Source organism: Syngnathoides biaculeatus, chromosome 11 (genome assembly GCF_019802595.1).
Source record: "Syngnathoides biaculeatus isolate LvHL_M chromosome 11, ASM1980259v1, whole genome shotgun sequence".
NCBI classification, from domain to species: domain Eukaryota; kingdom Metazoa; phylum Chordata; class Actinopteri; order Syngnathiformes; family Syngnathidae; genus Syngnathoides; species Syngnathoides biaculeatus.
The window spans coordinates 21,267,316-21,293,273 of record NC_084650.1 but is presented as its reverse complement, the minus strand read 5'-3'; the positions used below and the strand labels follow the sequence as shown (position 1 = coordinate 21,293,273).

General features: G+C 40.1%; 1 protein-coding gene and 1 non-coding gene across 2 annotated transcripts in view; both read left to right on the top strand.

Annotated features, from left to right (window-relative positions):
• Positions 1–25,958, top strand: part of tenm2a (teneurin transmembrane protein 2a) — a 336,697-nt gene that overhangs the window by 79,166 nt on the left and 231,573 nt on the right. The window contains exon 5 of the mRNA XM_061834544.1: positions 1,021–1,159. The gene's annotated coding sequence lies outside the window, so the exon portion shown is untranslated. The remainder of the gene's footprint in view (positions 1–1,020; positions 1,160–25,958) is intronic.
• Positions 6,217–6,289, top strand: trnai-gau (transfer RNA isoleucine (anticodon GAU)). The gene has a single exon. It is a non-coding gene; the product is annotated as a tRNA-Ile (tRNA).

The window sequence follows — 25,958 nt, the reverse complement described above, 5'->3', positions numbered from 1 at the left end:
CCACTCCATTGTAACCCCAATTGATATTGTAATGGCCTTAGCCGTGGTAAAGGATGAAATAGTTGATGTCTTTCAGATACTTTATTCCCATGAGCAATAACAGAATGCACATTGATACAAATGCTCCAATTGGCTACAATTCATGCAATTCCACACACAGACTCCCTGAATTGAGCCAGCATTCCATCTTAAATGTCCCTTTGCTCATTAATCTTTGACATCACAACTGATAAACACCAGGCCCATCCTTGGCTGTAATAGTAATTTAAAGTTATGTAAAATAAGAGTAATTCCAGTTAATACTATTTTAGCGGAGGGGCTGCATTAGTTTAGCACAGCTCAAAGACCTAAGGCTCTGCCTTGCTATCATAGTGGCTACTGTACTGTGGGGAAAAAAATACAGTTTAAGAAGTGGATGTGGAATTAGTGATTTTGTTGTTTAAACACATAACCAAATCACAGCTCTAACAGGATTGTCACAGTTGAGCAAACCCAGATAAAATCTGCCATGCAAGCAGAGACTATTAGAGTATCCAGAAAGGTTCGGAAGGACCGTACTATGGGAAACCAGGGGAATAAGACAATATGTTTTCATTATGACTGACTCAGTGCATCTGCTGAAGATGGATTGAAAAAAAATATATAATTTTTCTCTTTCGGTCCAGAGATTTTGCTACCCCTAATAATTTTGTATTTAATCATCTCTGTGCAAAAAACTATTTATAAAAAATCCAGTGTAGAAAAAAACATTTTTTTTTAAATCAAGGACATTGAGAGGTGCCTAGAATTAAATGAAAATATCTTGCATTTCATGATGCGCACTATTTCTGCTTATGTTCAGCATGTGTGGATCAAAGACACTTAAGCACTTATTGGCTTTACAAACATTTTTATTTATTAACTTTTGTGCAAACCTTATCTTACTTTAGATGTTGAAGACAGAAAGTTATATATGCTATATGGCATTTTAGGTTAAGCACTGGGGTTCATTTCCTCATGTCCATGTGCTTGTGCTTACAGATGCCATTAAAGGACCACACCATAGTCCAAAAGCCAATTACACTCCCAGCTCTCCTTCAGTTAAATTCAGAAGCAATGGATGTGGACTTTAAGGGGAGCCCACGGTGATCCGGCAATTGGAGCAAAATACAATAATGAGGTGAGACTGAAGAAAAAGAAAAGGAATAAGTGTGAGGGGAAAATGCTGAGTTTGGAAAAGTGTCAATCATCTGTTGAGGAAGGCAATCTTGCAAGTAGCGTAGTGCTGAAAGATTGACTGATGCTAAGATACAGTACAGTAAATTGACTAAATAAACTTAGCCTGAGAGCAATGCTACATAAACAAGGGGTGGACGGCTGCAGTGCAGAAAAGTTGCTTCACCTACAACTATTAATTATTCCTTCCTAAAAATATTGCACTGACAGGAAACTAAGGGGGGAAAAAAAAGTCTTTTCTATCTACATTTTTATTCCGTGTATCATCCAACTATCTTATATGACTAGACCCAGAGTGACCAACATGCTTCCAGTGTGGCTGTTCTAAAAACTTGTCACTCCTAAGGTACTGTCTTTTTTTTTTCTCGCTACAAAAAAATAAATAGCACAACTTGTCTGTGAGCTGCATACAGCTTATATTGAGTCCTATTCTTGAAATCAAACTTGCATAGGTGTAAATTTGATAATGACCATATTGTGAAAAGTCAGGATTTTATTGTGTGACCACAAACCATAGTGTTCATGGAGAAAATATAGTAGTCCAATGACGATAAGGAGATGATTTAGCCCCCAAAATTGGAGCAAATTTGTTATTTCTGTGTGTATTAGACTAATAGCCCTTCACACAAGTAACTCAGTTTCAAAAAGGTTGGGGACCGCTGGACTAGTCTATGCAAAAGCTTTAGAAACCCAGCTGCCATGCATCGGGTACCTGGGCTTGTTTCAAGATTAGGTATGATTTCATTTATTTTCATTGTTACAGCAATGTTTTTATTTTTACTATTAGGCCTTGGCTTGCATTATAGAAGCCACATTTTTGTGAGCCATTGTACACGACTTACTGTAAATGCTTTGTTTTCTCTTAATGGTGGGTATGACAACACAGAATATATGTGCGTGAATGAGAAAAGTAGAGGGGGAAGAGTGAGGCTACAGGGAGAAGAGATAGCGAGGGTGGACGACTTCAAATACTTGGGGTCAACAATACAGAGCAATGGAGAGTGTGGTCAGGAAGTGAAGAAACGGGTCCAAGCAGGTTGGAACAGCTGGCGAAAGGTGTCTGGTGTGTTATGTGACAGAAGAGTGTCTGCTAGGATGAAGGGCAAAGTTTACAAAACAGTGGTGAGGCCGGCCATGATGTACGGATTAGAGACGGTGGCACTGAAGAAACAACAGGAAGCTGAACTGGAGGTGGCAGAAATGAAGATGTTGAGGTTCTCGCTCGGAGTGACCAGGTTGGATAGGATTAGAAATGAGCTCATTAGAGGGACAGCCAAAGCTGGATGTTTTGGAGACAAGATTCGAGAGAGCAGACTTCGATGGTTTGGACATGTTCAGAGGCGAGAGAGTGAGTATATTGGTAGAAGGATGCTGAGGATGGAGCTCCCAGGCAAAAGAGCGAGAGGAAGACCAAAGAGAAGGTTTATGGATGTGGTGAGGGAAGACATGAGGGCAGTTGGGGTTAGAGAGGAAGATGCAGGAGATAGGCTAAGATGGCAAAAGATGACACGCTGTGGCGACCCCTAACGGGACAAGCCGAAAGGAAAAGAAGAAGAAAGAAGAGGTGGGTATGACAACTCTGATTGTCTTGTGAGCATAAAATATAACGGACTTATAAGTTGGTCATATGAAAAGTCTTCATCACCATACTGTGAGAATGGATGGAGCAAGTGAACAGAGTATTTGAGAATCTCTCATTTCAGTCCAGGTGTCCAAATCTCCAGTGATGAAGTTAATCCCATGAGACAGACAAATGCCCAACCAGTTGCGACTCAGAGATAATGAGCTGCTGACTGCTGAGAGAGATGTTTACAGGGCCAGAGGGTGGGATTGGAGTTGCTTCAATGGTTCTGTTCGGAATAGGCCTGGGCTTGACTCTAAATTAGTGGGTCTTCTCGATCAATGTGGCTTGTAATTAGCTGCTATTGATCCCAGGCATCAGCCACTACAGTGGGCCACAGCAAAGCTTTTCCCCGATGTCCATCAAGCAGCATCTCCACTCTCCAGCAGTGCCAACAATGTGGCATTATATAATTTGGAAAGTAAACAAATTGGATAAATTGTCCAAAAGGATAACAACAACAACAACAAACACAAAAAACGGTGGGCAAAAATACCTCGTCTTATTGAGAGTTACAAAAATCATGTAATTTCAGGGATTTCTTAAAGTTGTGTAATTTTACAAAATAAAATAAAATACATCATCCATCCATTTTCTGATCCTCATGAGGGTTGTGAAATAAAATACTTTTTACTGTATATTTTTCATATTACTTTTGTCAAGTTCTTTTAGTCATCATTATGGACTTTTCCTTCATCAACCGAGGGATACAAACAATTTTATTCATTATTGTACATCAGCCAGCACACTGTGCGTCTGATAAATTCACTCGAGATGCTGTTGAACATTTTACGTTTCACTTATACTTCCATTTGTGTACAGTTCAGTACATCATTTTGATTCCATTATTATGCTTTACACTAAATCATATTCTACGTAATTTGATTGCATTATGTGCATGCAGAGAAATGGTAAAATGTGTTCCTGTTATCCTGATGCAGCACCCATAAATCAAGCATCCTTTTTCTACTGTGGACACTACCAGACCCACTGGGCATGATGGTAATGCAATCTGGCATTTAGAAGAACAGATCCAATCCGAAATAATCAGCGTCAAACCTTTATACAAAGCTCATCAAAGTGAAAAAAAGTGCCTGTGCTCTTTTCACCAATGCTAATGATGCGTTCTCCATTTTCTTTCCCCATTTGTTCAAAAACCAATTACTCTGGAATGGTGTACACATTTTACAAATAATAGTGGTAAATGTGTTCTTAGAATGACCTGAACTCAGATTCCTTATTACATTTAGTTTATAAGCTCTGAATATGTGCCATGACAGATATAGAGTATGACAGTGTTTTGTTGACTCCACCGAACTAATGGAACAGCAAAGGGACCATGATACTGTCTGTCCTAAAAGACTACTATGTGTTTGTTCTCCACCCTGTAGACATAAATTTGTTTTATGACAAATTACAAGTGTGCTGCAATGAGGAAGTGGCACAGTAAACACTTTATTAATACCACCTCTACTAGCACAGGGATTTACAGTATGTCCTTCTGAGATATATGATTAACAGTGTTGCTTTTTCCAACTAACACCTTCCATTGGGGGTGGGGGGCGGACCTGCAGGAAAAAAAAAACGGATTTTCTCTCCACAGGGGAAACACACAATTTAGTCTTAGAGGACCAATATATATCTCATCCAGGTCACAGCATATGTCGTAAATACAAACAAATGTTGCTGTCCAACTTGTTTGTTCTTAAGGGAGTTCCAGCATTCAACAAGGAGTATGCATCAGTTCTGCTGATTACAGTAATGATACCATTAATGCTTTGTTCTATTTGAGACTTTGGTCAAGTTCTCTGCCAAACATAAATAATTGCCTTTGCCTCTACCCAGTCTTGACCTCAAATGTATTGAACCACTAGAATATCCAATTTCACTCGTCCAAATGTCCTTTTGCTGCAGTCTGGCTTGGTTAGATTCAATATTGCTGTGATGTGTGCAATTCCAGCCTCAAATGAATCTCCCAGTGCTTGTCCATCTCAGAAAATATGTTGCCAGAGACTGAAGAAGAGGGATACAAGGTGGAAGAGTAGTGGCATAAAAGCAAGTCAGAGCAATTTACAGTATGCAGTTTAAAAACCAGTTTGTAGAAAAATGTGGCGTGGCAGCTGGGGAAAAAATAATTTTACTTTAATTAACTGCATATTTGTGTTGTTGTAACATTTTGGAGGTCTGAGCTCCCTTCTCGTTCTGGAAAGAGTTTTATGCTTATGGCTTCAAAGTTGATATGTGTTTCTTGAATTTATTTATGACCGCTTGGAGAAGATGTAGTCATGTCATTCAAAGGTCCCTGCCTGAGTGGCTATGTTTGAGATTCAAGTCGGATTGTAGTCTGTGGTGTCCACTTGAGTCAGTGCTCAGACACAGAGATGTGTCAGTGGCTCCGATGCAGCTTGTCAGGCATGCTCCAGCTACCGGTCGGCCTGGTCCACCAGCTCCCGACCTTCTTTGCACTCCTGGGACTCTCCGTAGGCATCCATCACAGTATGGGTCTCTTTCTGTCCCTCATCTCTCTTTGCCCCACGCTCCCCACACCATCCACATTTTCCTTGTTTCCTTGTTATTCACCCCTTGCTGATTTGCTTTGAATTCATTCAACTATTCATTTAAAAAAAGACATTGGAAATGACATTTAATTTTAGTTCATAATTTTGTTGTATTAAATGAAAAGGACATTTTGTTTCAAATTATTACAGGCATGTGCCATGACCAAAATCAAAAAATGGACCTTTAACTCAGTGAAAAAAAAACACATTTATGGTCCTTTAAGATTTGGAATCAAGTACCCCTGCTACATGGTATGCCTTGTAGGAAATTGAGGACAAGCCATTTTGTTTGCAATATTTTTTCTATTCCACAGGACACACTGGAAAAAGTACTTTTGAGCTTTTGTTTTTCTTTTTTTGTTACAAGTTAGCATCACTATTACGATCTGACTTGTCATGTAATTAAGATTCTCTGGCAATTAACCTTCTAATGGAGCTTTTGTCAAGCCTTGCACTCCCAGCTGTCTGTCTTTATTTCTGATTCCTGGAACAACAGTCAAATACAACTTACCAACAAACAAATAAGCGAAGAAAAGGCTATCAAGACTTCTGTTATCTTCAGGCATGACGTCTTTGGGTCTTTGGATCTCTCTGCCTTTGGTTCACATGGAGTCGATCACAGTTATTAGGGCAAGAAAATCCTATATTTCCCAGGAAAGAGATTTTATCGATCAGCTGACCCACCGGTGAGCCAAAGACACATTTCTTGTTTCTGTCACTTGGGAAATATTGGTGAAGAAAAAAAAATGGTCCCACAATTTGTGGGTGTCTAAACACGCAGGACAATCCATATTCAGTAATGCAGTGACATGGATGTGGGGAGGCCCTGTAGCTCAGTGGTTAGAGCACTGGTTTGATAAACCAGGGGTTGTGGGTTCGTATCCCACTGGGGCCTCCACTCCCTGAGAAGGGTTGCGTCAGGAAGGGCATCCGGCGTAAAAATTGTGCCAAAACATATGTGCGTTCATCTGAGATGACACGCTGTGGCGACCCCGAAAGGGACAAGCCGAAAGAAACTTTAGTGACATGGATGTGGTAGGTAACCCATCTTTTATGAAACCTGAAAGAGGCCTGCACATGGCACAGGGTGAGGACAGTAACAAGTGACATCTGGTCTTTCTGCATCTGTGCTCCATTGATTGTGTTATTGCCGGATGTTGTGCATGTACAACTGCATCTGGGCAGTTAGGACAAGGGTAACTGAAGACAGATTCAATTAATTGGTAGGAGGAGAAAACTCAAGGGACTGAAGAGATGGTCTGACAAGCATGCAGTTAAATCCGAAGTCCAAGTCAATTCTAACTTTTTTTTATAGAACTGTAATGGATGATGCTAAAGTCCGTTCAATCATGTTCGGTTAAGTCCAAAAGTATTTCAAAACTGATAGACATGATGATTTTGGCTGAAACACCATCACCATATATTTGAAATAATGCAGACTTTAGCTAAGGTTTGACCATGCTACGGAAGGTATGCAGACCCCCCCCCCCCCCCCCCCCGCCCTCAAAACTTTCACTTTTGTTACAATGTAGCTATTTGCTAAAATCTTTCTTTTTTTTTCCTTATTAAAAATTTAAATGTTGAATTTTTCTGCCGATTCATTTAAAAAGGAAAAGCTGAAAAACCACACAACCATAAGTATTCAGACCCTTTGCTCAGTATTTAGTAAAAACTCTTTTGAGCTAATACAGCCATTATTTTTTGGGGGGAAGATGAAAAAATGTTTTCATACCTGGATTTGGAGATTGTGTCCCATTTCTCCTTTCAGATCCTCTCCAGTTCTACAGGTCTTTCCAGAGATGCTCAATTGGGTTTAAGCCAAGGCTGTGGCTGGGTCATTCAGGAATACGACTCTTTTATTTTAGCTCTGTAGTTAGTGTCATTATCTTGTTGGAAGGTGCATATTCAGCCCAGTCTGAGTTCCAAAGCACTCTGGAGAAGGTTGTAATCAAGGATATCCCTGTACTTGGCTGCATTCACCTTTCCTTCCAGTGCAACCAGTCATCCTGTCCCTGCAGTTGAAAAGCACACCCACGGGATGATCCTGCCACCACCATGCTTCACTGTTGGGACTGTAATGGACAGGTGATGAGCAGTACCTGTCCACACATTCCGCTTAGAAAAAAAAAAGGCCAAAAAGGTCGATCTTGTTCTCATCGGGCTAGACAATCTTATCGCTCAACATCTTGGAGTCCATCACGTTTTTTTGTTTTTTTTTTAAGCTAACTCCATACGTGCTTTCACGTCTTCCACCGAGGTGAGGCTTCCGTCGGACCATTCTAGCAGAAAGTTCGACTGTTGGAGGGCTGCCATGATGGTTGACTTTCTCGAACTTTCTCCCAACTGTATCTCTGAAGCTCAGTCACAGTGGTCTTTGGCTTCTTCTTTATCTCTCTCACCAAGACTCAACTTCTACTGCTCAGTTTGGCCAGACGGCTAGCTTTAGGAAGGGTTCTGGTCTTCCCAAACATTTTCTTTTTAAGGATTTCTAGAGGGGCCGGCACGATGGGTCAGCTGCTAAAGCGTTGGCCTCACAGTTCTGAGGACCCGGGTTCAATCCTGGCCCCGCCTTTGTGTAGTTTGCATGTTCTCCCCGTGGCTGCGTGGGTTTTCTCCAGGCACTCCAGTTCCCTCCCACATCCCAAAAACATGCAACATTAATTGGACACTCTAAGTTGCCCCTGTGTGTGATTGTGAGTGCCACTGTTTGTCTCTGTGGCCTGCAATTGCCTGGCGACCAGTTCACAGTGTACCCCACCTCCTACCCGTTGACAGCTGGGATAGGCTCTAGCACTCCCGTGACCCTCGTGAGGATAAGCGATTGATTATAGAGGGGCGGGATGGTGGACAACTGGTTAGAGTATCTGCCTCACAGTTCTGGATTTGAATCCCGGCCCTGCCTGTGTTTACGTGTTCGCTTTCCTCCCACATCCCAAAAACATGCATGGTAGGCTAATTCAAAAATTCTAAATTGCCCACAAGTGTGAATCTGAGTGTGAATGGTTGTTTCTATGTGCCCTGCAATTTGCTGGCAACCAGTTCAGGTTGTACTGCGCCTCCTCTCCGAAGATTGCTAGGATACGCTCCAGCACTCCCGCGACCCTTGTGAGGAAAAGCGGCTCAAAAAATGGATGAATTATGGAGGTCACTGCACACTTAGCAAATGCAGAAAACTTTTTTTTTTTAACCTTGGCCAGATCTGTGTCTCGCCACAGTTCTGTCTCTAAGCTCTTCAGGCAGTTCCTTTGACCTGATGATTCTCATTTGCTCTGGCATGCACTGTGAGCTGTAAGGTAGACAGGTTCTGATTTTCCTAATCAAGTCCAATTAGTATGATCAAACAGTGCTGTAGTCCAATTAAGGTGTAAAACCATCTCAAGGATGAGCAGAAAAAATGGGCAGCACCCGAGTTAAATATGAGTGTCACTGCAAAGAGCCTGAACAGTTAAGACTGTGATATTTCAGTTTTTTCTTTTTTTATGAATCTGCAAAAAGATTGAACAATTAAATTGTTTTGCTGTCAATACATGATGCTGTGAGTATGAGACCCCGTAGCTCAGTGAGTATATTAATGTGGAAAATAGATGAACTGTATTTAAACGTGGGCTTTGATTTGTTAGCGAAAAACAGAAACGCAAAATAAATCAATCACTTGAATAATTAGAGGAAAACCAGCAACCACAGACATTTTTTCCCCAATTTAATTCACCCTGAGTCCATAGCCCAAGTGCAGAGAAAAAAAAACTGGTCCCATGCAAAGCAAACCGAATGTTTTAGTTTTACAAAGTACAATCCAATTGTTAGTGTCTAGACCAGGTGTACTGAAATACAAATCCTAAAGGGCTGCAAATATGTTTATTAAAAGGTTAATGGCTTAATTATTGAGGCCGGTGTGGCCACATGCAATATGACAATGTTTTTAAAACACAAGTCTCATTTATTCAAACCATCAACCACAACTAACATTTCACCTCTTGTATCAAGTTTCCCAGTTTTTAGAGGAAAATTACCTTGTGATCAATACTTTCACTATTAAAGTTCATGTCATGGCTATTGGTCAGCTGGGAGAGTGGACCAAAGGGTCGGTGGTTCAAATCATGGCTCCAACTGTCCTTTGCGAAAGACACATGTTGGTGTCTGAATGGGTTTAAATTGGTGAATGTGTGAGCATCTGTAAAGTGCTTTGGGCACTGATGCTGTAGATAAAGTGATATATAAGTCCACTCCATTTACCATCTAATAATGTATACTTGTGCAACAAGTAATGACTATTGCAAACAAGGCACTTATCACTTTGTCATTGAGGCATACCACCCAAATTAAATTTTTAATCTTGTACACACATGCTGATTCGAGTTAGAGTTTCACACTCTGCCATGCCACATATATCGGTCTGCTCAAATCATATACCACTGAACACAGAAGTAATACTTACTTTAGATGACCTACTTGTCTTGTATTATCATACAATGAGAGCGCCTGATCTCCTCTAATTTTGGAAAAGGCTGTAATTGAATGGGGGTGACAAATAGATGGTCTGCAGGCACCTATTGAGTACCCAGGTCTAGACTTTCCCTTATTGTTAGAGTGAGAACATTGGTTCATCCAGAAATAGCTCAGAGTACAGCCGCTACTCTCTGCATTGAGAGAAGACAGATGAGGGGGCTTGGCCATCTAGTTAGGATGGACATCTCCCTGTTTCTGTCTATTGGGCATATTCCACCAGACCCAGCTTAGTCAAGGTAGGTCAAGGTAGAGTCATGCTCTAAACACGAAATGATATATTGTTTTGGTTCCATTTGGTATATTCTTTTGATACCATTTGATAATACCATTTATACAATTCATTTTTTGCAGCGTGCCTCTAATTTAGAGCATAACTATTCTTTTTTTTTTTTCCACACCAACTCAGGCAAGTTCAGTCCTAAGCACTCCTCGTTACATGAACTGATGGAGCCTGCAGGAATGAGAAGCGAAACATCTCTGATGACCACTTCGACAGTCTAGTTGTGATCGATTCAACACCCCGAGAATGAAATGACCCGGACAAATTCACTGGCCCCTTTGCTTCCTTCATATCGACCATTTTTCTATTTAAAGGTGAACTATTTTGTCCCCCAACCCCCCAACTTTGTATTGCACCTCGTAAACCAAGCAATAAATACAGGTAATTAAATCAGAACCAACATGTTCTGAAGTTAACCAGAACAGCGGAGGAAAATGCAATATGAAAAAAAAAACAGACAACATATAATCAGACATCATACATTGGATATCATAAGTTTCAAATAAAGCATTGGGGGAATATATGTACAGTATATATGCACACAAGTTTTAAAGTATTTCATCCAATTAATGCCTCACTCACTTTATGATGTTGAACTTTACAATTTTATTTCCTCTTTTCAAGTGTATAAGTTCCATAGCGTTTACTATGCACAGCTTTTGTGGACTTAAAACTTTTTGACTCACATCTCTGTGCCTACTGCTGCTTTGCATGTGGCTTTTTATTCCTTGACACTACAACCATAACAAAGAAATATATTGTCGCGATATCCTGCATTGTTGATGGCACGCTAAATACTGAATTAGAAACATAAAATAAATGGGAGCAAAACTCCGTTTTGTAAAAATGAACTCTGAACAAGAAAATTACCACAGCAACATCATTACAGCTCTTCTATTGGAAACATCGACAAGAAAGAAGTGGAAAATGTACTTTATTGTTTTGTCCTTAATTCAAAATGCTCTGCTGTTTCAAGGTCAACTAAGTTTTGTAGCTTTGGTGTGCATCAATGTATGCATAATGTAGAAAATGCTGCTTTTTCCTCACATATGATAATTCCTATTTCCCCCACCGCTCGGGTTACGCCAAGCTCTGAAACAATTCCACTACATCGTCCAATACAAAACACTGATCTGGACCTTCGAGGCCATCAATAACCTCGCCCCATCATATCTTGTAGACCTCCTGCATGTTGCCAGACCCTCAGGTCTTTGTCATCCATCCACCTCACTGTCTCTTTCTGCTTCTCTGTCCACTGTGTAGAACAAAGTCTTCAGCTGCTCTGGCCCCCATCTTTGGAAATGTAGTGTGGGTCCGTATGGGACTGTTTCTGGGTGTGATGCCAGACCAAGGCCTGCTGCTAGTTAGTGACCACCGCTTTACGGGATGCATTGTTTTGAGCTAGATATTTAGGGTTTTACGTGTTAAATCCACTGTCCATATAAATTAGGTGAACACTCAAAAGTTTTTAGCTGAGGCGAGTGGCCTGCAGTGGTGGTAGCATGTCGTCATCGTCATCCTCTGCCAAGGCCTATGACATGTTTGCGGCCACGGTGGCCATCTCATACAGCCTGGGGGTATAGTGCAGGTTTGGGTCTGCGACCTTATCCTCTGTTGTGAGACACGTTACTGCCCTGCACCCGTTGGCACTGAACCTCGTTGGCTGCATCTGTCCATATCCTGGCAGCCAGCAGTGGTAGTGCTGTTTTACAAAAGCAAATATCATCATTAAGAGTCGGTCTGGATTTTGTGGTTTTTTTTTTTTGTTTTGTTTTTAAGGGATTAGTCCATTTTACCCTCCTATTGTTAAATAAGAATTCAATAAAAATGGAATTATTTCAGACCAAAAATATAAACTGCAGGTAAAGTTAAGCAAACAGTACTTGTATAAATCTCATTAAATATGTCATATGATCTTTCTTGACGGCAAATTAAGGCTTCATCATGATTTTAAAGGAGACATAATAGAGAAACTTGAATTTTTACATTTGTAGTTGCTTGACTACAAATTGGTCTCAAGACTGCCTGCCTACCCATTAAGTGTAAAGTCAAGCATTCAAATAGCTACTGTATATTAAGAATGTCATCATCTTATTTCTTAAGGTAGGTTGGGGGTACAATATTTGTTTGTGTCCATGTGCCACATGCACACAGTGTAGTAAATGGAGTGTTTCACCATGAGTAAATATATTGTACTGTCTTTCTGGGCTCTCACTTTATTTTTTTTTTATTTTTTTTTTTAAACCACACAGTGGGGCTTTCCTCTCGCGAGTAGAAGCCACTGTAGAAAATCTGTCACTTGCATGAGATGGAAAAAAAATGTGGTGTGTACAGTGAGTCTAAATTTTTATCCTTGGGATATTTGATGAAAGCAAGGCTCATACATGAGGTATTGACAGATTTATTTAATACTTGAATTAAAGCATACCTGTCAAATTTTGAATGGGTACCATACGCATACATAATACTCATACTTAATTTGACTCAACTTACCTTTTGATGATTTGCATTTCATTGTTTTTTTTTTTTTTTTTGCGGGTTTTGTTTTCCTGCTGAATATTTCAGTGTGATGGCAGAGTTAGGGAACAGCTCAACGACACACTTGTTGAGGTCGTCACAGAAGGTGAAAGCAACATTGTTTTTGGCAAACAGCATGTCTACTTTAACCCCTGCATTTCTTGGTGGTATTTGGAATCACAAATACTGACATTGCCTGGGCATATTTCTGTGCCTCCAGCCAGTGCAGGTGTTTGTTGGATTTTTCATGCTGGCGGATATTGTTCCTTCTCCCATAAATCCCAGTTCCAAATCCTGCTAAATGTGTGACTGTGTCCCATCTTGCTCTTCTTTATAAAACTTAATTCCTGGTTCCATTTTTCTTAATATTTACAGGCCTTTTTTTGGGAGGAGGGCGGTAGGAATGCCTTCATCATGTCCATCCATCTCTTTAATTTTTCTTTTGAGTTCGTTCCCTCTGTCAGTAGTAACCTTGCAGTTCTCATGATGCGAGTGACAGCCTTCAGTTTAGAGAGGCAGAACTACATTTTTTTCTTTTTTTTTAATGATTACAATATGTAAGATTAACAGGATCATACTAATCCGGGACGCCAGCCGTGCAAAGAGGTAAAACAGGGTACTGTCACAGCCTAAACGGGTCACTTGACAGCTATGCATAAGCATCAGTTTGTATTATTGTGTTCATCCACATACTTAAGACTACACATTGAAATTTATGAGACTCTACTGACAAATAAAGTGCAATCAAAGACATCAACAGACATGAATGCTAATATGTGCTCTTATGTAGTGTGATATTTGGCAGTGGTATTATATGCAAAAATAAATAAATAAATAATAATAATACTATGTTGCAATTGTAAAAAAATACATTCTACAGAAATTTGACTCACAGTTTTTTTTCCTGAACAGACTATTTTTCCAAATATAAAATTCTTATGCCATCTGTCCAACATCCCCTTGCTGACCTAACTAAGGACTGTAGCTGTGATGTTATGTTCCAGTTTAGTGTTGCTGTATGGTTTATTTTTCTTTCATAGTGCCAATTAGATATATGATATACAGGTAAACAGCATTACTGACTACCTTCATCTGCTGTATTGTGAGTTGTCCACCGTAACTGAAACATTTCTTCAGCGGCCCCCTACTGTGACACTTCGAGTACACTCTATTTGCTGTGCCCTGAATGTATTTATGACTCTAGCATGTCCCCTCAGAAAACCCACTGAGTGTATCTTGCACATTACCCTAAGTCACCCCTCAGTCCCACTGCCTAAAAAAAGTATTCCCTACCTTTGTCCCAGATCCATCTCAGTAAAAAGAAACTGTGCAGTCCATTTGGGCCAGCTCTACTACTACACAGAGAGAGAGAAAAGATGCACAAAACATCTTAAGTGTCTTAATAGTAATACTGCAGACATGTTTAGCTGTATCTTTCTTTCCCGTCTCGGTACACTCACACGTGTGTATGCACGCGCACTAACACACGCATTCAGACTATTCATGAATAGAATATGAATAGAAAAATTACTTATAAGTTATCTTCTTTACTTGCATGCAATGTTACCATTGAGTACCACAGAGGTTATATTGTGCTGTCAGTTCTTGGGAAACACTAAAAGGCCCGCTAATGTTTTTTGCACTTTCATCCATTTATTTAACGCTCCAAGGCGCAAAAATGTTACACAAAGAAATGCCCCCCGGTGCGTTGCAGTACACACAGTCCCACAAATACACACATAAGACAGCAACATTCAGATATTATGACCCAAAATAATCACTCAAGCTACTTGCAGGAACACATACTGATAACCGTAAAGGGGTGCACAAAGTAAAAAAAAAAAGGAACGTCACTATACCATATGGATGCGTACAATTGGGAATAATCATACTGATGACAATCTGGAGAGTAAATACAAAAATCACATATTTGTCATTATTATTTCATTTTTCTTCTCCCCGAACCATTTTATTTTACGTGAATATGTGCAAAATAAAAGATATGCATAGCACAACAATAGTTGACCAACACAATTCAGTGACACAATTTGGAAATGTCAAGACCCTCAAGTAATAGATACACTAATCCAGTCAGTTTTTACACAAGCACACGAGTCTTTTTTTTTCCTGTTATATCAGTGTTCCTCAATTTGTTTTTGTTTTTTTTGATAGTAGGCTTTTTTTTTCCTTATGGACCAGCTGTCAAGTTGTCAGATGCATACAGACAAAAATAAATGAAAACAACCGGCTTTAATATAAATGTTAAATACAACAACTGACCATAATGCAGAATCAGTGTGAGCTGTCATTTTGCTCTGTAATTTTGTCTTCATTCCCATCACTGCAGAAATCGTAAAGATATGATGATGTAAATAGCAACAGGGAATGTAGTTGATCTATTTTTCTGTTAAAAAAAAAAAAAAAAAAAAAAACGCCTTATCTTTTTGTCCAGAATGCTTGGTCTCCTTGTGTTGTTGGCAAACTTGTCACCACATTACAGAGGAGACTGTGCGTGAGAGTTATTTATTGAGATAATTCCATATTTTAGGTAGGACTCTTGATATTTTCTATTAAAATAAGCTTTCTTTTTCTTTGAGGTCGTACGGGCTTATTTTTTTTTTAGTAAAGGATCATGTGACTGATACGCAGTTCATTCTTGTTTTGTTTGCGAATGTTTCATTCGAAAGAATCTTTTCAGTTAACACAATGAACGGAGTCATTTTATGAAATGATTGGTTCTTTGACCTTGCCACCGGTAGCAAGTCGGCTGGGAGTGGAAACAGAACTGCTGAAGCAGCCTGTGCAGTCGCAACCTGGCAATTGCAATGCACAGCTGATGCGACAGAGAAGAGCTGGTCAATATTCAGACAAAAATACATTTCACACGTGAAACACAACACAATGCCAATCATATCAATTGTCCATTCTTTCTATGCGTCCAGGTAACAAATACGTAACAGACTGCGGCCGATCTACAGACTGGGGGTTGACGTTCACTGCTATAGCTATTGCGATAGAGGGTTGGCTCTGTCCATGGTTCTGTAATACAGTGGTGAAAACTGTCCACTGTTCAGGGCAGGCTGTGCAGTATAGCGAACAGCAGATTTGATTTATAGCTGTACAAAAGATGCCAAAATTCATTCATTCATTCACTTTCTGAACCAGTTATCCTCACAAGGGTCACAGGTGTGCTGGAACTCATCTCAGCCATCTTCGAGAGGCGGGGTTGCTGCCAAACTTTCATAATGAATTTAAAGTGAATTTTCAGAAATAAATCTAACTACAATATTTAAGGACAGTTAATGCAGGTTATACATTTGTACTTTGCCAGGAAACATCCAATACCTTCACATGTTGTGGAAGCAGATTATTTTCGACAAAAGAAAGCATGGTGAACTTTTGTGACCAATATGAAATGATGCATATGGAGAAGGAAAGCTCTTGAGCAAAGCATAGCACATCATTTGTGATGAAGATGTTACACAGAAATATCCCATGCAGTACAACGCACATAATTATTGCTGCGTTAGTGCAGGAATTGCTTGGTGCATTTTATGTCAGACACCTTGTTGGGCAGCCAGGATGTCCTTGGAAAGATGTATTGAGCTTATTCACAGCAATTATCTTATAGTTTACACCTTAATAGCTGTATGATTACTTTATCCTACAGAAACACAGAATAATGATGATCATTGCCTGTCTGTCTTTTCCACCACAGTACATCATTTTGGGTACGCCACCAAGAGGGTCATAGCGGAATGTCACTGGTCGATATGAACTATAAAAGCTCAAATGCTGAAAAAAACAGCGAGATTTTAGAGGAGTTTATCGGGTTACTGTAACTGTGGACACAGGAATGCATTTTGCAAAACCAAAAATTTTGTCCAGTAATTGTTTTACAATGGAAAAAATATAAAAAGATACTGGGCCTTCAAGTTGTACACCTGTTTGTGTACAGCCCTATAAAGAGTCACACTGTCAACAAGTACATCATGAAAAAACAATTACCTGTTCATGTCTCTGAATCTTCAGTCTACAGTGCACACAGAATGTGGTTTGTGCTGCAAATGGTGCATTCCCGCTTCGCTCATTGTCAAACTGAGGACAATAATATCGTCTACGAAAGTTGCCCATTTTTCATCTGGAATGTGTAATTGTTCTTTGTCTTATATTGTGCCTCCTCGACACAGTCTGCCTCGGTCTCTCTAATTGCTGCTATCCTTAGTGAAACTTCAACACACATGGCTGCATGAACTGGCTTATAATGGTTTCTTCACATCATTAACCACAAGTGTGATCAGTTTTGAGTTGGTGTATTTATGTTGAGACAGTTGTGTTTTAATTGTTTCACTTTTGCTACCTGTGCTGACCATTATGCAACACAAATGCAAAATACGCTGTAAGCGGTGGTAATATTTTTACACATATTTGGGCTCTTGCCTCCCGGTTCTCAGTTTGTATTTTCTCCACGTACTTTCCACCTGCGTTCCAAGAACATGGATGTTAGGTTATTTGAAGACGTGTGAATGTGAGTGTGAATGGTTGTTAGTCTACGTCTACATATGCGATTGGTTGGCAACCACTCAATGGTCTACCCAGGGGTCGGGAACCTATGGATTGGGAGCCATACCTGGCTTTTTTGGTGGTTGCGTATGGCTCACAGAGCTCTCATAACGACATACTGAATACAGCAGGGGTGCTCAATGTGTCCATCGCGATCGGCCAGATGTCTTTTTTTTTTTAAATTTTGGTAACGCGCGTAACTTTCTCGAACAATGACCTGCTGCACGACCACCAATGACGGACACACACTCTTCTTCCTAGTTTACCTTGCACCGCTTCCAACTCCGCTCTTAAAGGGGTACACTCGTAATTAGAAATGTTAGTCCTTACGCAGCCTTTCAATGTGGTTTATAATGAGAGCGTCCTTATGCATTGCCCAAAACCAGAAGTTTTTTTTTTTTTTTCATAAAGACATGCCTCTGTCAGCAAGCATTGTTGGCGAGCGGTCATAGGTAGGGAGAAATGAAAAAAAAAATTCAACCTGCAGACCAGCTGATTGTGAAAACATGGAGCACATTTCCTGTCACATACCACACACTGCGGCGTGTGGGTATTGCTGTACTGACCATGCTTGGTTCTACCTATGCATATGAAAAGTCTTCCTCACGTTTAAAAAAACAAAACAAAAAGAACATTAAAAAACAATCAACAAATTACGGATGGAAGACATATAATGACGTTAATGACGTATGAAACTGACGACAAAGCCATCAGCAAAGAAGTTGGATTAATGGTAAGAAGTACTTTTTTCATCATTGGTTAGCAACATCATATTATTTAAATGAATTTATAGACTTATTGTACTCTTAAACTGTTGGTCTTACATAAAATGCATGAATACACTTGTATTTAGTTTTGAAAATATTGTTTGGCTCTTTTAGAATTACATTTTACACCCGCAACCTGAAAGAGGAAAACTGCTATGGATGGATGGATATTGTTGATGTCCCTCAACATGTTTGATGTTTGACTGCCAGGTCAGATGTAAAATAATAATAATAATAGTACTATCCTTGCAAGAACTAAGATTGTTGTCAATGTCGATGCATTTCTATACATCTGGGCCAGGAAGGGAATTTTCATGGTGCAGCCTGAGTCATGATGCTGGTGGCAGACCCACCGTTTAATGTGATTTCTCTGACTTCTCCGTACTTAGCAATGTGGGACACAGTTCAAACGAAGAGCTCAGACAGAATATATTTGGGGAGTGGAGGGGGGGGTTGGAGAGAGAGAGAGAGAGAGAGAGAGAGAGCTTGGGAATGAGACTACAAGCTGATGAAGATTGTGCATGCTCAGAGGTGGTGTATTTGGATGTGGATGTGCTTGTGTGGGTGCACGCTCACACTAAGTTGGCCGTAACGATGGATTCAAAGGGAGCCTTTGAAGTATTCTGATGTTCCCCGGCTGCTCTCTTGCCAGTTTCCTAAATAGGTCAGAGACTCTGCTCCTCTGCCTTCTGCACTGAGCTATTGGTGCCGCAGTCTGCTAGAAAGTATCATAAAGGGCTGGTAATTTTAGGAAATAAATCAGCTTTACATCCCTTCATATAACTTAAAAGGCTAGATGGATTGGTTTAATGCTGATGCTTGTTGTCTGCAGGTGCACACACTCGGCGAGCGTGGGAGAAAGTCAGCAAATAAAAAGTTAAATGGGAAAAGTAAGAGTAGGTGAGGATAAAAAAAAAAAAAAAGGTTGAAGTAGGTGGGCTAGACCACATGCGAATGAGAAATCATGCCTGAAAAACTGGGATATTTAGTAGAGTTGGGTGGTGATGACAGGAATGATGCAGACACATGTTGGGAGAAGAGTGTAATGCGGGATTGCAACGAGGACCGGTGTGGTGTGGTGATCCCTCCATGATACTGTCTGAGCCATGGCTGGTGGCTGATGGTTCCATGTAGGGTAGTAATTTGGACACCTTCTTCTCAAACACAGAAACTCAGTGGAGCTCAAAATGGGTGTGTGCTTTTCCACTGTGTAAACCGCAGGGAGGAATTACAGAGTCGGTATCAAATGTATGTGTCAACTCGACGCAGCCACCCTGTGGGGCCGCCAAAAGTATCGGGGTGGTCTAAACTTAGAATAACAAATTTATTTGTCCTGTTTTCCTGTGCACATGCACGAGTAAGTACCAAACTCACATTAGAAGGGAAGCACTTTCTCCCCACCACAGCCAGCATATCTGTTCCTATTTTTCTCCATAAAATTGGGAGAATAAATCACAATGAGTTAAGTTCTTGTTAGAGCCCGGTGGTCGCGTGTCCAAACCTTCAGGAGGAACGAATGAGAGGAGGCCCCTGAAGATTGGTATTTGTCCTCTGCTTATATTAGCAAATAAAGCACCCGTGTTGCACCACACATTGAAGTTTCTTTTTCTTTCTTTATATTATCACTGGAGGTTCAATGGAGGAGTGCACAGTAAGATGGGAGGGTTTCAATATCCAATGCCCCACTGCTCTGTCCTAGTCTTCACAGCCCTAAAAAGGCCACCCAATTGGAATATCTCTCTGACCCTCCCTTTTTGTGTCACTGTTCCCCCAGCAGGGGCTTTGAACTCGACAAGATACCCCCAGTCTCCCTTTGCTATGGTCCCTTACATTTGTCCACCAAAGTTAAAAGCAGTCTTGAATCGTTACAGATGCTAGTGCAATTTTCCAGCACTCGGGCACCCCCAAAGATAGACAAATTTGTGTTGCTGTTACAAGTCCACTGCACTGCAGTCATGGGCGCCCACTGCCTCTTGCCCAAAGTCAGCTAGGGTAGGCTCCAGCTTCCCTCTGACCCTACATAGGATTAGTGGTTGAAAATGAATGAATGAAGGCGAGAATGAATGAATGTGTTACTGCTCCATTTTAAATTCAAGATGAACTATTATCAGATGTGTAGTATTTTTTTATCATTATTTCAGATGATTGAATAGATTTAAGGTAGAAATTAAACAGCTGCTATATCATATGTGAAGTCTTACTACTTCTTAGTTTTGAGACGAAGAAACTCGAAACTATATTTGAAACATGAACATCGGGTCACTTTTTTTGGCTTGGTTTCCGGATGAACTAAAAGAGCTATGCAAGGCCAACATTATTTTATGTATCAATGGCAGGAGTCTGGCGTCCTCTATTATATGGCTGTCACCTTATACTATGGATTACAGAAAATGTCTAAACGTTAAAACAAAATTGAAAGCTTTAATAGAGATAAACACTTGCGTTTTGCACAGCAAGGTGTGGGGTGCTTGCTGAAGGCCTGCCACAAATCACAGAAGGAGGATTAGTCAGAGTCAATCCACCTGGAATATATTAAAGTGCGAAACCAGATGAAAGTGCCTAAAATAAGAATTATGTATTAGAAAGGTTGCGAGAGAAACTTTCCAAATGTCAGCTGTAACAGAGTAACAATCTCCTGCTGGAGATTGCATGGGTACGACTGATTCCTACTTGAATTATTTTTTAAATTCATAAAATGTCTTTGGATTTTTGTGTGGATTTAAGGCAGTGTGTTTGAAATGTTTGTCACGATGAAATGAAGAACTGGATCAATTTGTTTGATAATTGGATTCAACACTACTGTTCTTGTCAATATGTCATCATTTGGTAATGATGACTTACTTAGATGCATACTGAGCATGAAAGTTGCTGGTAAGGTATAGTAATGTATAGTATTTACATTGAACAGTTCACTTTTTTTTTTTACATTACAGTCATATTTTCCAAGAAACATCTTACTTTTTATATTACTTGATTGAATATTCATAAAGGCGTTTGCGTCGATATATGCCTTGCACGAATGCCGAGCAACCGGTTGAGGGTGTAATCCGCCCGTTGACCGAAGTTAGCTCTAATAGGCTCCAGATCTACCTTGTGAGGATAGGCGGCTTGGAAAATGAACATGACCTGATAATTTTCCATCCATATTGAGTTATCATGTGCTCATCTGTTTTCCCGTCCTCCAGTTGGACGGGGGAGACAGCAGGAATTGTTCCTCAGCAGTTTCCTACATATGCCCTGAGCCTGCTCCCATTTGGATATGTACTTAAATGTTTTTAATCATGTAAAGCTCATTGAGTTACCTTGTATATGACATGCGCTATATGAATATTTGCTTTTCTTTGCTTTACAATGATTATTGATTATCGCATTTCCCTAAGGCAAGACTAAAAGATTCTGATTTGTGAGACTAGTGTTAGCCTGTTATGAATGATAAAGTAAGTACAACTCATTCCTAAAAATCACTGACCAATAAAGGTACTCACATCACCGGGTGGTACATTTTGGACGTGGGCCTTCAATCAGCAGCCACACATCCCCCCGGCCCCCTCACCCCTGTCACAATGCTGTTGACGAATGAGAAGGTTCACTCCCCACCAAAGACCCCTGCTAATGAATGGACTGTAATTGTGGCTAGTGTTCAAAACAGTCCAGGTCAACTCCTATTTAGCTTCCATTACAACATTCAAACTTTGGCTCGAGGCGACCAGTCTAATTAATTATTATGTCAATATTTAAAATTTGTTGAAAACTGCACCAGGCGGGGGCATGAGCAGAGGTGCCCAGAAGACTTGCGACACTGCTGTTGGAGTCCTTTTCATAGGCAGTCAATTAGGTAAAAACGAGTCCACACACTTTCAGGCTGCCATGATCACAGTTCCTGAAGATCCATTTTTAATAAACAGGCTTACTCAAGTCAAATGTGCTGTTTGAGCAGGAAGAAAGTCTTACTGTGGTTCTGATGCCAGATCTCTACATTACAGCAGTTCACAAACATTATCTAATAAGATAACTACAAAATTGTAAAAAAAACACACGATGTAATCACTAGAGATGTGTAATACTGCATATACAGTATCGACAAAGTCCATTCCATTTGCTAGCTGTGTTGGGTCCCATCAAGCCAGCTATTTTCTTGAAGTGGCAAATAAATCTTTTACAGGGTCAAAACATGCCAACCAGCTTCAACCATTGTCCCCTTTGTTGTCACAATGTCCAGTTTGTCTGCCTTGATAATGACTTTTTAAAATCATATTTGTCACCTTGCTCAGCAGCTGGCTTCTCATAATGCACATAAATTCCGCTCGTGTAGCTCTAAATCAGTAAAAGGACGGGAAAATTCTAATGTCACCAGGTGGCTGCTATTACTGAATCTGAAATCTGATTGGCTCAGGTTGGTACCAGAGGGATTTTTTTCCATGTGTATTTGCAGTCCGACAGCAATCCTGAGTCCAAAGGCCCTGCATGATTACATTCACATGGCAACACACACAGACACACGCATCCATTCAGATTGCACCAAAAAAAAGAAAGAAAAGAAATAACCCTCAGATGACTGGAGACTGCTCAGCCGAGACACAAGCTATAAAATGAATGCAAGAGATTGTCGGGAATAAATTAATACAATTCAGTCCACCCCCACAGAAAACGGTTCCCGGGCCATCTTGAAAGTACTACCTCCAAAATGATCAGGATTTGTATTTTCAGAATTCTTAGTGTGGTGAGAACACACATAGTTGCTGCAAAAATTCTTTGTCCGGGGATAAACCGCAAAGAGAAAACTCCAACTCATCCAGTAAATAATCTGGTGAGGAAGACCTGGTACAGCCTTTCAAGACTTGGAAGGTTCTGAATCCGAGACTGGGCTCGAGCTAGACCCACGAAACTCCAATTCTCAATGGTAAACTTTCCCAGGAAGGCTGAATATTGTGATATTCCTTCTTAAAAAGGGAAACCATCACCCCAGTAACGACATATTGTTCTTGACCTCTCCACGATGTTTAGGAGACATGTCAGTCATTAAAGTATCAGAGATTCCATAGTTTTTAGCTATTCAATGGCAAAGACTCAGCCAAATGATCCCAGAACACAATATGCCTGTCCGATCTGTCCAATCTGGCAGGCTCCTCAAATTGATCCAACTCATCAGCAGGTGGTGTTCAATTATCTGTTGAGCCACTCTCTTCCCCTGTGTTCAAAATGTTTCACGACAGACCTGCAGCCATACATGGACTTATTATCATTATTACATCATACTGCCCTTGTTGTTTCCATAACCCAATATAGTTCTTGGTGAAACATAATGAATTTCATTTGTGCACCAGCAACAATATGCAGTAAATGTCTCTCTGTCAACATTCTCACCATTAATATTCTGCCATGCAAAATGTATTACTTTGAATTTTTGCCTCCCTTCATTTACTCTGAGAGATACGCATCACTGTGAAACACTTATTGTTCAATGTCTGCAGGCTGAAATGTTATCTAAGGAACAACTTTGAAATTATGTCTGACAAAAGAAAATCATGGAGGGCTGTCACCAACTGTAAATGTTTGTTTCCTTCATTAATCATAACTTCACATCACACAATGCAATGCCAAAATGTAACCACCCTGGCGAATTCACCAGTTATACCACTACACAATACCAATGTTACCAAATTCAAATCTTGATTCAACTTTAAAAATCTATAATGTATTGTGTAATTCTGGCATTTTTTTTAGTACAATTGAGTAATATAATCAAATTTAGTGGCAAGATTTATTCGTCCGTAAGGTCGTCAGTTGTGTTTTATGTGACAGAAAACTTGCCTGACTATGCCCATGGCACTTCAGAATGTGCAGTCCTAATCTTTGAACTGATATTGTGTTGAATGTGTGTGTTCATTACTGCAAATGGTGATAATAAACTAAAGAAGCCTTCTGGAAAACATCTTGCCTGTTCATTGAGCTGAGGGACAGCAACAGTTCTCTAAGATGTACCGTAGGAGGAAGATCACTGACATTTGGCAACGTTTGACTTTGTTCATAGTATATGGTCTGCATGGATATGAGAGATTCAGCAAAATAGCTTCTCTCTTCATGCAGTATCTAAATATTCAGTGAAAACCCTCCAAAGAAAATGTGCAGAGAAGGAACTAACGGCTAGTGAACCAGAGGAAATCGCATCATGTGTCAAAAATGGCCGAGGCTGTGTTATGGCACGGGCATACATTACTGCTAATGGAATGAGCTCGGAGGTTTTTATTGATGATGTGACTACTGGCAGAAGTAACAAGATGAATTTTGAGGCGTACAAATCTATAAAATGTGCTCACATTCAACCAAATGCCGCAAAACTTTTCCGATGGCCCTTCACAGGGCATACGAGTAATGACCCTAACCGTACTAGATAAGCAACTCGAGAAAGGGAAATAAATTCAATATTCTGTGTTAATCCAATTAGCACACATATGACCTACGGACAACCAGTAGCTGAAGTGCCTGGTACAAGGCATTGAAATAAAACCAAATTTATTTAGGTCCAGACTTCATACAGTCATTGACAAAAAAAAAAATGTTCAATCATTTAGTTATATTTGCAATTATGTCACTTCACCCCCCCAAAAAAAAAAAAATAATTAAAAAAAAAAAAAATATATATATATATATATATATATATGTGTGTGTGTGTGTGTGTGTGTGTGTGTGTGTGTGTGTGGTCTAGAGGTCTAAAGTGTCATTGTTTCTTTTCTTGTCAACCATATTCCTCTCTGCTAAGTCAATGTCTTTTTCAGTCCTTGTAATGACTGACAAATTACTGATAATGTTTCATAATAAACCCAGCCATACTGGTGTTATTTAAATATATACATCATCTTCAGCATCAGAGTCCCGGGAGACTATGAGCTTGCACGCCAGAGTTAAGACATCATCTGGTGTGACTGGTTAGGCCAGCGAAGCTGGAGTGTCCTTTTCAGTGTGCAAGTTCCTGGTTAGATGTTACCCACGCAGTCGGTCCCCCCTCTCCGCGTTGCCAGAATGATCCCTTGGAAAGGCAGATTGGCTGTACACACAGTTCCTGTGCCGTCGCAGGATTTGCTAAAATGGGTTGAGTACAGCGTCGAACCACCTTAGAGACTCCAGCTCTGGATTTTCTGTCAGGGTTTACTTCCTGAACCTTCTTCTCTCCCGCCCATAGCTGGGGGTTTTGTTCTTGAGGCACCAGGGTGGGCATGCATGCCACACTTGTGGGGGCCAAACTTCCTCCAAGTCCTTGCTAGTTCTGCCTGAGTCCGCAAGAAAATCAGTTATCCAGGTGACAGCACGGTGGAGCCACTGGGGTCAGGATGTTGCGTTCACCCTGGAAAAAAATAATGAAAACAGATTATTAAAAAATATTCTATATAATTGTATGGTGTCAGAACAGAGTCAACTGAGTTTGGAACCACACCTGAGCAATCAATTAGCACTGAACTATATCTAAGTCACACCAAAATGCAGGGTTAGTGTCACTTGGTCATTTGATCAAAAACTACAGTAAAGATGCTTCAAAATTTTGCAAAGAGGTTATGTTGTAACAAAAAGCAATTAAATTAATGATTGTTGTCAAACTGGACTTGATGTTTCATGTAAAACTGTTGTGAGGAGTTTTCATCTTGGTGCATTTCACGGATGTCAATCTATAAAAACAACAACAAAACATTGCTCCGCAGAGGCAGATCAAAGCTCGGTTAGGTTGAAAAATCCTGAAATATGCCGATGAGTTTTGAAAGACAGTACTTTTTGTCTGATGAAATCAAAGGACATACAGATGAAAGTTTTTGTTTGATGAAGCAAGGATGAGGACTTCAACCGTAAAATGCTTTTCCCACAGTGAAGGACAGAAAACCTTGTTCGGTTACATGGGAATGTGAAAAATGTGATGATGTTGATGTATTAAAGAATCAGAA